General features: G+C 41.5%; 1 protein-coding gene across 5 annotated transcripts in view; it reads left to right on the top strand.

Annotated features, from left to right (window-relative positions):
• Positions 1-519: 519 nt before the first annotated feature.
• PCBP4 (poly(rC) binding protein 4) overlaps positions 520-11,944 on the top strand; it is a 54,374-nt gene continuing 42,949 nt past the window's right edge. Inside the window, exons 1-2 of one of the 5 annotated variants that reach the window (XM_088134033.1) lie at positions 520-732; positions 1,220-1,375. The gene's annotated coding sequence lies outside the window, so the exon portion shown is untranslated. Of the gene's footprint in view, positions 733-1,219; positions 1,376-9,493; positions 9,581-11,944 lie in introns of all 5 variants that reach the window. The other 4 variants (XM_025165221.2, XM_007425890.4, XM_025165219.2 and 1 more) reach the window with 4 other exon arrangements.

Here is an 11,944-nt window from a genome sequence, read left to right as displayed (position 1 = left end):
TGAGCCTATCTTGCTTTAGAACAATCTGACTCACTTTTCTTGCTGGTGTGATTGCATGATATGCACAAGTCACCACAAAGACGCGGTAACCGCACAGGGATCCTACATCAGGGAAACAGCTTCAACTACCTCCCCCGCAACCCTTATTGCAGAATTGAAGCAAGGCACCGTTTTGGTTTGACAGACAGCAAGCAACCAAATCCACCTGCGTTTCGGGTAAACAAATCAAGGGGAAAGCAGCAAAAGAGGGAAGATCAACTACTGCAAGCGCGAGGAGGGCAGCCTTCCGCTACCTCCCGCCCTCGCTGGCTGGAAAGCAGGCTAGCGGTGCCCGCTCGCTCACCAGTTTCCAGGAAAAGAATGCAAACTACAACAGAGGAAGGGCGATCTGCATTGCAAGCGGGGGGGGGAGGAAGGGGGGTGTAATGTCTCTGTCCTTGGCAGATGGTCTTACCCAGTGTGCATTGTTCCTTTAGTGTCTCCTTTATCCACTGTAATTGGATCCTGGAGGGAGCCAGCGAGCAAGGGAGGGACGGAGGGAGGCTGGGCGAGACCGCTGGGGGCGGAGGGGAGGCAAAATAGTCCCGAGGCTTTGGCCTGCGCCTCCCTCGCCTGTCAAGCGCTTGATTTCATTGTTCCAGGCTGATGTCACTCCCAGTTGTTACAGACGCTTCTCCGGGTAACAATGTGGGACTAGGAGGCACAAAAGACCTTTCTGGAGATACCCCAAAGGTAAGAGGGAGAGAGAAGTCTCTGCGTCGGATCCATCCACCAACTTCGGGGGAGTTGGGGATGCTAAAGGACCCGGGCGCCGAGGGGGAGCGAGCCCGGAGCAGCATGCGCACCCCCGGCACGATCGCCTCCAAAGCAACTTTTGCAGCTGCAGGAGTCGCTCGCTCGCCTGCCCGCCGCTGCATGCAAGACGCGCGGCTCACGGGAAAGTGCGCGGCTCGGCCGGCGGGAATTCTAGGGAAGGGGAAGAAAAAAGTTTGGCCTTCCATTTGCCTGAGCCATGTGTTTCCGCGCTAGTTTGGAAAGGAGTTGGAAGCTTTTCTTCAGGGAGCGGTCAGGACGGGGTATGGTGGTGCGGCAGCTGACCGCGCAGGGACCAACGGCACTGGGGACGGGTGGACTAGTTGCTGATGCCCAGTTTTCCCACGCGCGCACACACCGCGACGCGCCATCCCACGCCACACTCTTAGCCCTTCTATCCTTGCAGTGTTCAGATCCAGCGCGTCCCAAAATCCGATGCCTGGGAAGACCGCTTTTCCCCCGAACCCACCGATTAGTAAATCCAGTGGCATGATCTGGCGCAGCGTCTTTGCAGAACTTTGGCACGTGTGACCGGTCGCACGGACTTCTCACGTTCTCGGAGGCAAGAAAAAGTGTTGAGTTGTTGAGGCGGGTTGGAGTCCAAGTAAGAAAGGGGCTATGATCTCTCGCCGAAATCCGGCGACCCCTCCTTGATCTTCCTTAATTCCCAGCTCTGGACTATGTACTAAACCTCGCTGTCGCTCTGGGATCCTTCATCCTTCGGATGCCACTCTGTTCGCAGCTGACCCGCCTGCTCTTTCCATTCGTTTTCCTCCTGGATGATCCCCTCAAACGCAGACTTTTCTGGTTTAAAATCTTCAGCCAGCGAGCTCTTCTGATTTTATTAGCTTCCTCTCCTGCTTGGTCTGCCTGGTCCTCCTTTCTTTCACTGGCCAAGTTCACCCGCACAGATGAGTTGTTAGCACCTTTCAACTAACTTGTCCGCTATGCCCTTCTCCATACCCTGTGGTTGCTTACACCTGCCCGCTGCCCCCCCTCCAATTCCTATATTTGTACCCTGTTCATCTTCTTGTCCTGAGCTTGGAACTGGCATGGCCTATTTCTGTGCTCAGATTGCTATTGCGGTGAAGCCCTTGGGGACAGCTTGGGTGATGAATCTCTACCCAGCTCATTCCATTTGTCACACAGCCTCTGTTTCCAGCACCTGCCCCCCCCCCGCACTTTGGCAGCAGATTGCATTTGTTCTGTACACATCCTTTTGTTCCCTTCCACTCCTCTCTCGCCAGCCCTCTCCCAGTCATTTCTCACCCTCTTTATTAAGAGAGGCGGGGGGAGCACCAAGTATGATAACCAAAAAGAAGGGTGATGATGGTACTGGCATGTCAAGGGAGGGGAACGTTGTTTCCGCCAGCCTTGTGTTAGCATGATGTCGAGAAGGACAGACTTCATTTTCTGGCTGCATAGAACTCTTTTCAGCAGCATGTGACATTCTTTTCACCTGGTGCCCTCCAGCTATGTTGACACTGCAACTCCCACAGTTCTCAGCCATGCTGGAGAGGGCCACTGATGGCCCATTGTGTCACATGGACCACAATACAAAATGGCCCACTGTGTCACATGACCACGCTAGGGCATTCTGTGGAGATAAATTAGATTTGTCTCCCCAAAGCTGTCTGACCATTATTGTGGAGGAGGCTCTGGTATCAGGTCCTAAACACATTTACTTAAAAATAAGTCCCAGATAGTCTTAATTCCAAGCAAATGTGTTTAAAATCAGAGACGTCAGCTCTACCCAAGGTGGTACCTCCAGATTTGTTAGAACTACCAACAGCCTGAATGTCTAGCCAAAGCAGCAGATCTGGAGGGCACAATCTTGGGAAAGGCTGGAGAAGCCAATTTCTTACAGAAACCCAGAGTTAAAGTGAGCTTTTGCTTACTGTAATGTCATTTTCTCCTAAAAGGCAGAAGCACAAGAAGGGCCAGGGGTGGGAAGAATTCTTACATGTTTTCTTTCATGTTGGAAAAGTGAAAGCATACAATTGTGATCTTGCCAGCTCCAGGTACAAAGGCCTGACCTTATTCACATCCAGAATTTTTCTCCCCAGTCAGGGATGTGCAACTTCTGTCAGCTGAAGGGCCGGACCACGCTTTTATGCAGCTTGTCAAGAGCCACGCTCCAAAAAAAGGCTGGGTCGGAGCCCATTTTGAGTGCAAGATCAGGAGTTTTAACACATGAAATAGGCTCCTTGAATATCTGCAAGGCTTAAGACACCCTTAATCTTTCCCCTAAAAACAAAAAAGGGTCACAGGTCTTTGGCTCCAACTTCTCAGGGGCGCTGATGGTTACAAAAAGATGCTGGAGGGCCACGCACAGCTCTGGGCTGTACCTTTTACAGAATTGTCCAACCATTTTTGTCTTATTTTAAAGCAATCATTGACCTCATTAAATAAGTAAATAAGAACCTTGTCTCTTAGGGATGCGTCTTCCTCCTCCCTCCACCCTTCTGATAATAATCTGTTTCATGTGACCAGCTAACTCATCCATAAGGGCTTCTGTTTGGGAATTCTGCAGGGCACCCTCTACAGTAAAAGCCCTGTTCTAGTGGATTTTTCATCCTCCTCTGGTGCTTTTACAGCCTTGATTAAATTATCCCAATTCCCCTTTCTCCTCAAACATTTGCCTCTTTGTCTTGTTAAGATCCACACATCCTCCACCCTTCCCTGTCCATGCAGTTTGGGAACTGCACATCAATATTCAGAGCAGCAATGAGGTCATTTTTCCAAGGGCTTCTCCTCTCCTCCTCTTCACTATTCAGGAAACACACCAGGAATTGTTCTTGTGCTCCAGTAAGAGATCCCTCTCATGTGAAAGCTGGGGGTGAGTGGGGGAAGATTAATGAGAAAGCTGCCCACATAAGCAAGCTTCCATTGGCAGCTTATTAAAACTATGTTATTCTTTGTGCTCTCCAGCTGCATTGGTAGGAAAAGGAAAGAGAGTTCTTACTTGGAGTAGCTTTGTAAAAAGCTAAGACACAATCAGTCATATGGGCATTTCAAGAAAGTATCGGTGTTCAGGCATTATTAGGAAGATAAAGTAAAATCACTGAGTGATTAGGATTTATCATTTTTAATTGCTTTACGGTGTGATTAGGATCAGTCCCAAAGATCCTTTCTCACCACTGCAGCATATCCCACTATTGTCATCAGGTGATAAAAATAAGTTCTGCTAATAGCAATTTCAAACTGGTGAGGTACTCCTTTTAAAGAGTCCTCTTCTGAATTTTTTCCAGCGGACCTATTCATATTTGATTCTTTCTACTGGGTGGAAAGAATCAAAGGCAGCTACTCTTTAAAATAAGAAACAGTTGGAAAGGATTGGATGTGGGAAATTGTTAGTCTAGCTTCATTACAACAAAATCAACATTAACTTTTAGCAGAGTTAGTGTTGGTTTTGTTATGATGAAGCTAGACTAACGGTTCCACCTCTGTGTTTCATTTCTGTCTATTCCAAAGAAGGTTCTTACAATTAGTAAATTAAAGATACTCTAAAGAAGTATCAGGATGAGCTCAAGAAGGACAACACTGATGATGTCATGCAACTGGGAGGAATTGAGTTTTCTCAGGGGAACAGAATGAGACAATAAATCAGATTGCAGATAATCAAGGTCAGGAATGAGAAATGATGCAGAGCCCTCTTTACCACAAAGCAAAGTGAAACACTTGTCTCAGATATCAAATTGTTAAAGGAGCCCCATTTTCTTTTTCCAGCATCCGTTCCCATATATCAGGGAACTCCAGAGACTGTAGGCATTGTTTTGATTGGTACTTTTAGGTTTAAAAATGTCTAAAGCAAACATTCATAATTTGTCAATACACGCTTTCAGAGGGAGCTTTTTTAAAAAACAGCAATTTTATTTGAAAGCTTTTCTTGCATGAATGTTTATGGGTTTAGGTTTGACTACAGTATTTCAGACCAGACTGTAACAGGCCTTTGGAATAATGCCTGTGGGTCTTACTAGGCCTGGGCCCAAGTTTCTTCAGCCTGAATCCATTTTGTGGAGCCTGAATGTCCAGTGGTGCCAGGAGAAGGGTTATAAATGCACTGCGAGGGTGATTTTCTGAGATGCTGGTAAGAAGAGAAATTTCCTAGTGGTACAGACATGGTGAAACCTTTTGCACTTTTTTTTTTTTTTTTTGCGCATACTGAAAGAGATGATGCCTGAGGTCTAATTTTTTGAGAACAAAAGGTGGCAGATCTATTCACCATGAAATTCTGTATGTGCAAATTATACACCCAGCACAAAAAGTAGAAACCAATCTTGTCAGTCTTGGAAAAGGATGGGAATAGTGCCAGGAGCCTGCTACTGAATGCTACAAAAGCTTGTATGAAATTAAAAATGGCCCAGGAGTCCTGTGGGAATGTAAGGATTAAGTAATATATTTATCATCTTATAAGCTGTCTTGGAGCTTGCACTTAGTACACAGATTCATGAATGCGCAAATATCAAGAGGTGAATAATATGATACACATAATAATAAGGAGCATTTGTGTATGACATTTCACATGTACTGAGTACTTCAAGTATAGTAATGTAGCCTGGCAATATTATTACTGTCCTACTCAGTTGCTGTGTATGGTCCAATGCGCAGCCCTGTTTCCTTAGCTCAGAGTATACACAGCTTTTCATCAAAGTGGGGGGGGGAAGGTGATAACCGAGAGGTGGCTTGATGATGTGTGCTAGATGGGCTTGATAGCAGGTTGCATGTACTTTTCCATCCTGGGGCTGTGATGTCATTCAGGATGGGATTTGGGGGCAGAACGGCAAGCCAAAGGGCCCCCAAACATAGTGTTAGTTTATTCCGGTTTAAGATAGAGATTACTGTCTGAAGCCCAATGCCAAAATTACAGCTGCACCATCGTCTCAGGGTACACCCTGCAGCAGCCAGGAGGGCTTCTTGGATTGGTAAAGTATGTTACAAGCCAGTTGCTGGAAAATGGGCTAGGCTATGGAGCATTTTCTTTGTAAAGCCATAAACTAGTAAGTTTAACTTTAAAACTGTGTAGGCGACAGCTCTACAGCTCTAGGAGAAGAGACTAGTGTAAGATTTGCTGGATCCTTGATCCTTTTCTTTGAGGGAGATAATTTGACGTTGGACTCTCCCTCCTATCTGCCAAAGGTTGGCTTTTTCTAAGATCAGGAATCCCATCTTCAGCCACAAAAGAGAACATGCAGGACAGGCAGGCTAAGGATCAGCTAAATCCAAAGTCTCCCTGTCACCTCATCCCAGAGACCCCAAAAATAAAAAGAGGTTCAAGATTTAACAAAAGGAAAAAAATCTCTAAAGTGGAATAGTGAATTCTGAATTCTCACTTCCATCCTGCTGATTTGCAGTTGGAACATATTCACTCTCAGATATTCTAACAAGAGCTTGATTTGCTCACGTGTGAAATAATTTCATTAAATAATGTTTTATTACTTAAGAATTACGTATAATGAAAAAAAGTGTATCCACAAATTAGAATGTAGCCAAGGAAATATTGTAATCCTGGCTAATAGGAAAAAAAGACTTTAGTTTTTTACAAGAAAGGGAGGTACAAAAAGCTGCCCTATTTATGCAATAAATAAATGCATATGAATGAATGAAATTAATTAAAGCAACTTTCAAACTTTCACTGTCAGTTTTTCCAGGCTTCCTGCATCCATTGACTAGGATATCACAAAAGATGGTTTTCATGATTCTTGTACATGGGTGTGGATTCTAACTAATACATTGGCTAAGGTTAGTTTTATTCAGGATAAGTGGGTTAATAATAAGATATGTGGTCTGGATTATGAGGCAGATAAAACCCCAAATCCCCCTCCCCATAAATTAATTCACCCAAAGAAAATCCAAAGAATCAAATCTCCAAATTAAAAAAAAAATCAGTTTATCAAGTTGTATAACTCTTTGATTGTGATTTGCTTTCTAGGACTTAAGGTCCCATCTTCATATTTTTTCAGTGATCCATATTAATATTCACTTATAATTAATGAGCCTGCACTGGTATTAAGTTTTCAGTAAACCTCCTCTATATCCTGACCATTGGGTAATGTTTGATCTTGGTTCTTCAAGTTGGGTTGCTCTGGGTCTTTTTATTGAGTTGACCTTGTCCTACATTACTTCATGTTGCTAATCTCAGTAAGCATTTAGGGTGTATTAGAAGAACAGTGATCTGGACCCTTGCATTTCTACAAAAGCCTAACATATTAACCTGATGTGACAGGCAAGGCCTATCTCAAAAACATTAATATCACATCTCTAACTGTCCAGTGACAGCCCCTGGCTAATCTTGTCTGTGCTCAAAAGCTAGGAAGGATTTGGTCTGATTAGTACTTGGTTGAAAGCCTCCAGAGAATTCCAGAACTGTAGACCACCCTGGGAAAATTGAAAAATCACCCTGAAAGAAGGCAATACAGCCAACCACTTCTGGGTTATTGCCAGGAGAACTATGTGGATATATCCTTGAAGTCGCCAGGAGTTGAGATAAACTTGAAGGAACTTCACTTTAAGCTTGCCTAATATTAGATGTTTGTTTGTTATGACCCACCCAGATATATATTAATGTGTTTTTTACATAGGTCACTAATGCACTGGTATCTATCTTGCAAATTAAGAACATTTACTTGATTGGGCCTCCTAGAGAAACAAGAAAAGGCCATCTTTTGAGACCTCTGACCCAGTAATTCAGTAGGTTCCATAGCACTTTGGCAACCCACCGCGTGAACTGTTTGTGGCTACAGCTGGATAAAATTCAGTTTTCTCCTCATGCTTCCTTACCCTCTGATGGTAATCTGAGCGTTTTGAGAGCTGTGCTGAGACCTGGGAGCCAAAGTGCTGTCAATGGATCAGGCACTAATAAGATGCGAGGGCTGATGATCCCTTCCATTGGCAAATATTGCTACTCTTACCATCTGCTGTCTTTTCAAGCTGCTGGTTGCTTATACTGTCTGTGGCATCTTTGTTTTCCCTGTCATCTGTGAAATCAACAATAGCCACAGCAGGAGATTTCCTATCAGACGGGCTTACTTTGCCCCAATTTCTAGAGGTGGGGGGTTGGCATTTCTTCCTACAACCAAATCCGTCCAAAGTATGAGCAAATGTTGTTTTTAAGATGTCTGCTTGTTCATTATTCCACATAACTGAGTAGCTGTTTACTTCTCACTTGTCCTTTATTTTTGAAATTTTATTCAGCCGGCAACAGAGGTAAAGCAGCATTTCTCAGTTTCCACTTTCTGTGAGCAAGTCACATATCTGCTGCTCAGAATTTCATCTCTGTAACTTTATGTCAGAAATGTAACAGTGACAGTAAAATGCCTATGTAATCCACTGAGCAGTCTTTGTTTTTTTAATCACAAGATCCTTTGTCATGGTAAAAATAACTACTTGGATTGTGCGAACAACCGTCTAGGATCTAAATTGACCCTTATAGCATTGACGTTACTGCTGAAACTTCTAAACTAAGCCAGTCTCCATGGTCACCAACAAAGAATCAGGATATAAATGAGATTAAATGCTCAATGAGGTTGTGTTTCAATCACATGTATGGAGTTATATTGATTACCTGCTCAAGAAAAATGCTTAGAGTATTTTGCTATGTTGAACCATGCAGATGGCATGTCAGTGTGTGATCAGCCAAAGTAGATGGTAGCTTCCCATGATCAAGAAATATGACACAAGCTGAAGTGTAACATTATGCTTTAGTAACATATGACAGTATGTTTATATGTGAAAGCTCTACGTTCTTTAGTCAAAATAAACTCTGCTTACAAAGTTAAGCTCCCTCTATTATTTCTACTCTTCTTTTCTTGTCAATGTATTTATGCCCTAATGTATAAACCTCTAGCTGCACATTAATAATAATAAATGCTTGGTATAGGTCAAGAGCAGAAATCCATCTGCAGAGATAATGTTAAGAGAAATTCATCTGCAGAGATAGCTGTTGGCAGCAGTTACATTTTTTATTGCATGACTTTGAAAAAATATGCGCCCACTGCCAGTTGGCTTGTGAGTAAATAAAATATAGAAAGCAACTTCTTTTACATTGAACATATATTAGGCACAGAAATATAGAAGAACATCCTTAGTGGAAAACTAAGTATTATGAAGCATGCAGAATAAGGGGAAATTACATGGATAAGTAACCTTAATAGTGGTATAAATTTATTTCAGCTGATTACATTGAATTGTCTTCTATAGCATTTTTTAAACTTATTGACTTAGAGAATAAATAATACCTTCATCTATTCATACCTACAGTTTATAATAGAATATTGGGTTGTTCCCAAGGTAGGGGAATGAGGTAGCAATATATCACATTCTTAGTCATGTGCTTTGATGAAGTTGTCAGGCCCCTGGATTCTTTCAGTCCTCTTGGGAACTCATCTGGAATCAATGCTACTCTGGTGTTACCTGCCATGCAGTAGGCCAAGAAAGGCTCAACACAGTAAATCCCCTTAAAATTACATTCCAGAGGTCCCCAAATTTCTGAAGCTGAGGTTATATTTGGGATTTTGAGAACATGTTATGGGCACTAAGCAGCTTTCCTATCCACCAAATGGCTGCCATAGAAGAATCTAATCATTTACAAAGCACTGATTTACCAGAATGCTACCTGAAGCTAGTCCCTCTCCTGCATGATGCTCTCTACCACCCCTGCTTACCTTTGTCTTTTTTCTAGGCAGCTGTGCACACTTCTAAACAAAGTACTGTACTTCAGCCACTGATCATGCTTATGGTGAGGCCCAGAAACATCTTGAAAATAAAGGTGATGTTAGATGTGTGTTGGGAGTGGGTTGGGGTACTTTGCAGCAAGCTGGCTTTCTTTTTTATGTAAAAGAATGGGTGGGATAGGAAGAATGGGTGGCAAGAAAAGTGTCTACAGGCACATTGGTGCTTCTAGATGTGACACTGGGGTCCTCTATTTTGTCCTATGCAGTTAGAAAGCTTTTGTCAGCCTTACAGCTTTAGAGCCACTTGAATTTCATGCCATGATAAAAGTTCATTCTACCTTTTTTCACAGCATATCAGAATTTGGGGTTTGTGAAATTAACATAAATAATCACAAAAACAGCTTTAGGAAACAATGTCCCATAGTTTCCTAATGGGAATATCTATCCAACTAATGTATCAGTTTGGATAGATTTAGATATTTAGGAAAAAGTAATACAAAAGATTGACATCAATGACAGAAATGTAATTATGACTCTCTGCTATTCAGTATTAAAACAGAATTCAAGTCATTGTAGAGTATCTGCATTTAAAATCACTATTCTTAAAATTCTATTTGTTTTAAATACTCCCAGTTCTCATGCCTTCTGCCTGGTTTTGTATATGGTAAACATGTAGAAACAAAAGCATAATGGAAGTTAAGCATACCAAATTTGAAATACGTTCATATTTATCAATTAAACCAATTAATTCATATCTAGAAATTCAAATAGCATTCAGTAGGTAAAAATTGAATTAGCCTTGGCTACCTACAGTACCATTCCTCTATGACTTTAAAAAATTAATATCTACCATCTCAAAACCATTCTTAAGATTATGTTAAATTTTTGAAACAGGTAGAAACAATATTTAACTCCAGGTCTTTCCCCTTTTTCCCCATCCCTAAATCATCCTCTTTTTAAGCATGAGGATAAATTTATTCTATTCAAAGGATGGGATAGAAGATTTTATAGAATTAACGATTAAATTATTGATGGAAACACTGGTACTGATGAATATATTCTGCAAAAGATTTGTCACAAGCTCCAATGAGTCAAGTTCAATCCTTCTCTCATGAATTATTTATGTTTCATCAGCTCAGACTATTATCAGCAGTTGAAGGATGGTATACATCTACTTCACTGAAAGCAAGGGATTTCTTTCAATCTTTTACATAACTTTTATATTAATCATAAGTCTTTAAGAACTTTAGGAGGGCAATCTAGGATCACTAGATGAATCTGACTGGAACTTTTGGACAGAGAATTTAATGCAATTTGTCAAGCACTGACCATGAAGATAATCCACAGGTGGCATTCCACTCTGTTAAAATTACAATTATGTAAGTTTTTTAATTTTATTGGTAGGGTTGCCACCTTTGTGACTACGGGCAATTAGCCAATGCTTCAAATTAATGATGTTGATGAACTGTTGTTGAAATTAGATGATCATTCAACTGTCTTCACAGTTAATCCTGTTAGTTTATTGTTCATTCTTTCCTAGCAGATAAGAACTCATGCAGCATAAGAAATTGATTCATTTCCTATTGCCAGTACTAGGTTTTTTAACCCATAACACTAGAAAACTCTAGTACATCTGATCAGTGGCATTTAAAAGTGTTGGAAACTGCTTTGGCTGAAAAATTCAAGCACTTCAGTAACCAATTATTAACTATATTAACAATAGTTTTCCTAGGGAGGCCACTAGGAAATTCCAGGATGTAGGAAAAAGGGGGGGAAAAAACACTGCAGTATTCTTCAGAATTGCTGCAAAGAATATGCATCAACGTGTATGAATGTGTCCATACAATCACCAGGAGATCAGCATCTCTCATCTATCCAAGTGATGGCATAAAGTCATATTTCAAGGCAAGTTTGGCTCACAGTGATTTCACAGGCACATCTGTGTAGCTTTGTTGTAAATAGTAGAGAAGTGGTTTTCTTTCAACTTCCTGGTCTAGCCTGTCGCCCTAGGATTTCCTTGCATCTGAAGTTACTGCCTTTGGCCCTGCTTAATTTTTCAAGATTAATTGACTAGGTACTGCCTAGTCAACCTTGCTGGGCAATAGCATAATCTTCACCCACTGTTCTTATCTTTTTTTTTTTTGCAAAATTAGAGGCTTGATTTGGTAAGCAAGCATGCTTCTCTTTGATCCAGTCCAGGAGAGTTTTATCACATAAGGCTGCAATCTGCATATTAAGCAGCCTGTCTCACTTGAATCAGTGTAAAATATTTTTGAGTAAAATTGCACAGTAGTGGATTGTAATCAAATTTAATCATGATATACAACTATACCATCATCTTTAGAAATCCAGATACCTGAAGATAAGAAAGGAAGCATATGTGCAAACATGCATAGCGACACAAAAACAACACATGTAAAAATTGCCTAGCATTTTGATTATGATATTTGAAATAATAG

This window comes from Python bivittatus, unplaced genomic scaffold (genome assembly GCF_059951505.1).
Source record: "Python bivittatus isolate LINGU-HERP-01145 unplaced genomic scaffold, Pbiv_v1 ctg000080_np1212, whole genome shotgun sequence".
Taxonomy (NCBI): Eukaryota; Metazoa; Chordata; class Lepidosauria; order Squamata; family Pythonidae; genus Python; species Python bivittatus.
Note: the sequence above shows the minus strand (reverse complement) of the source record. Positions and strands in the feature narration are given on the sequence as shown.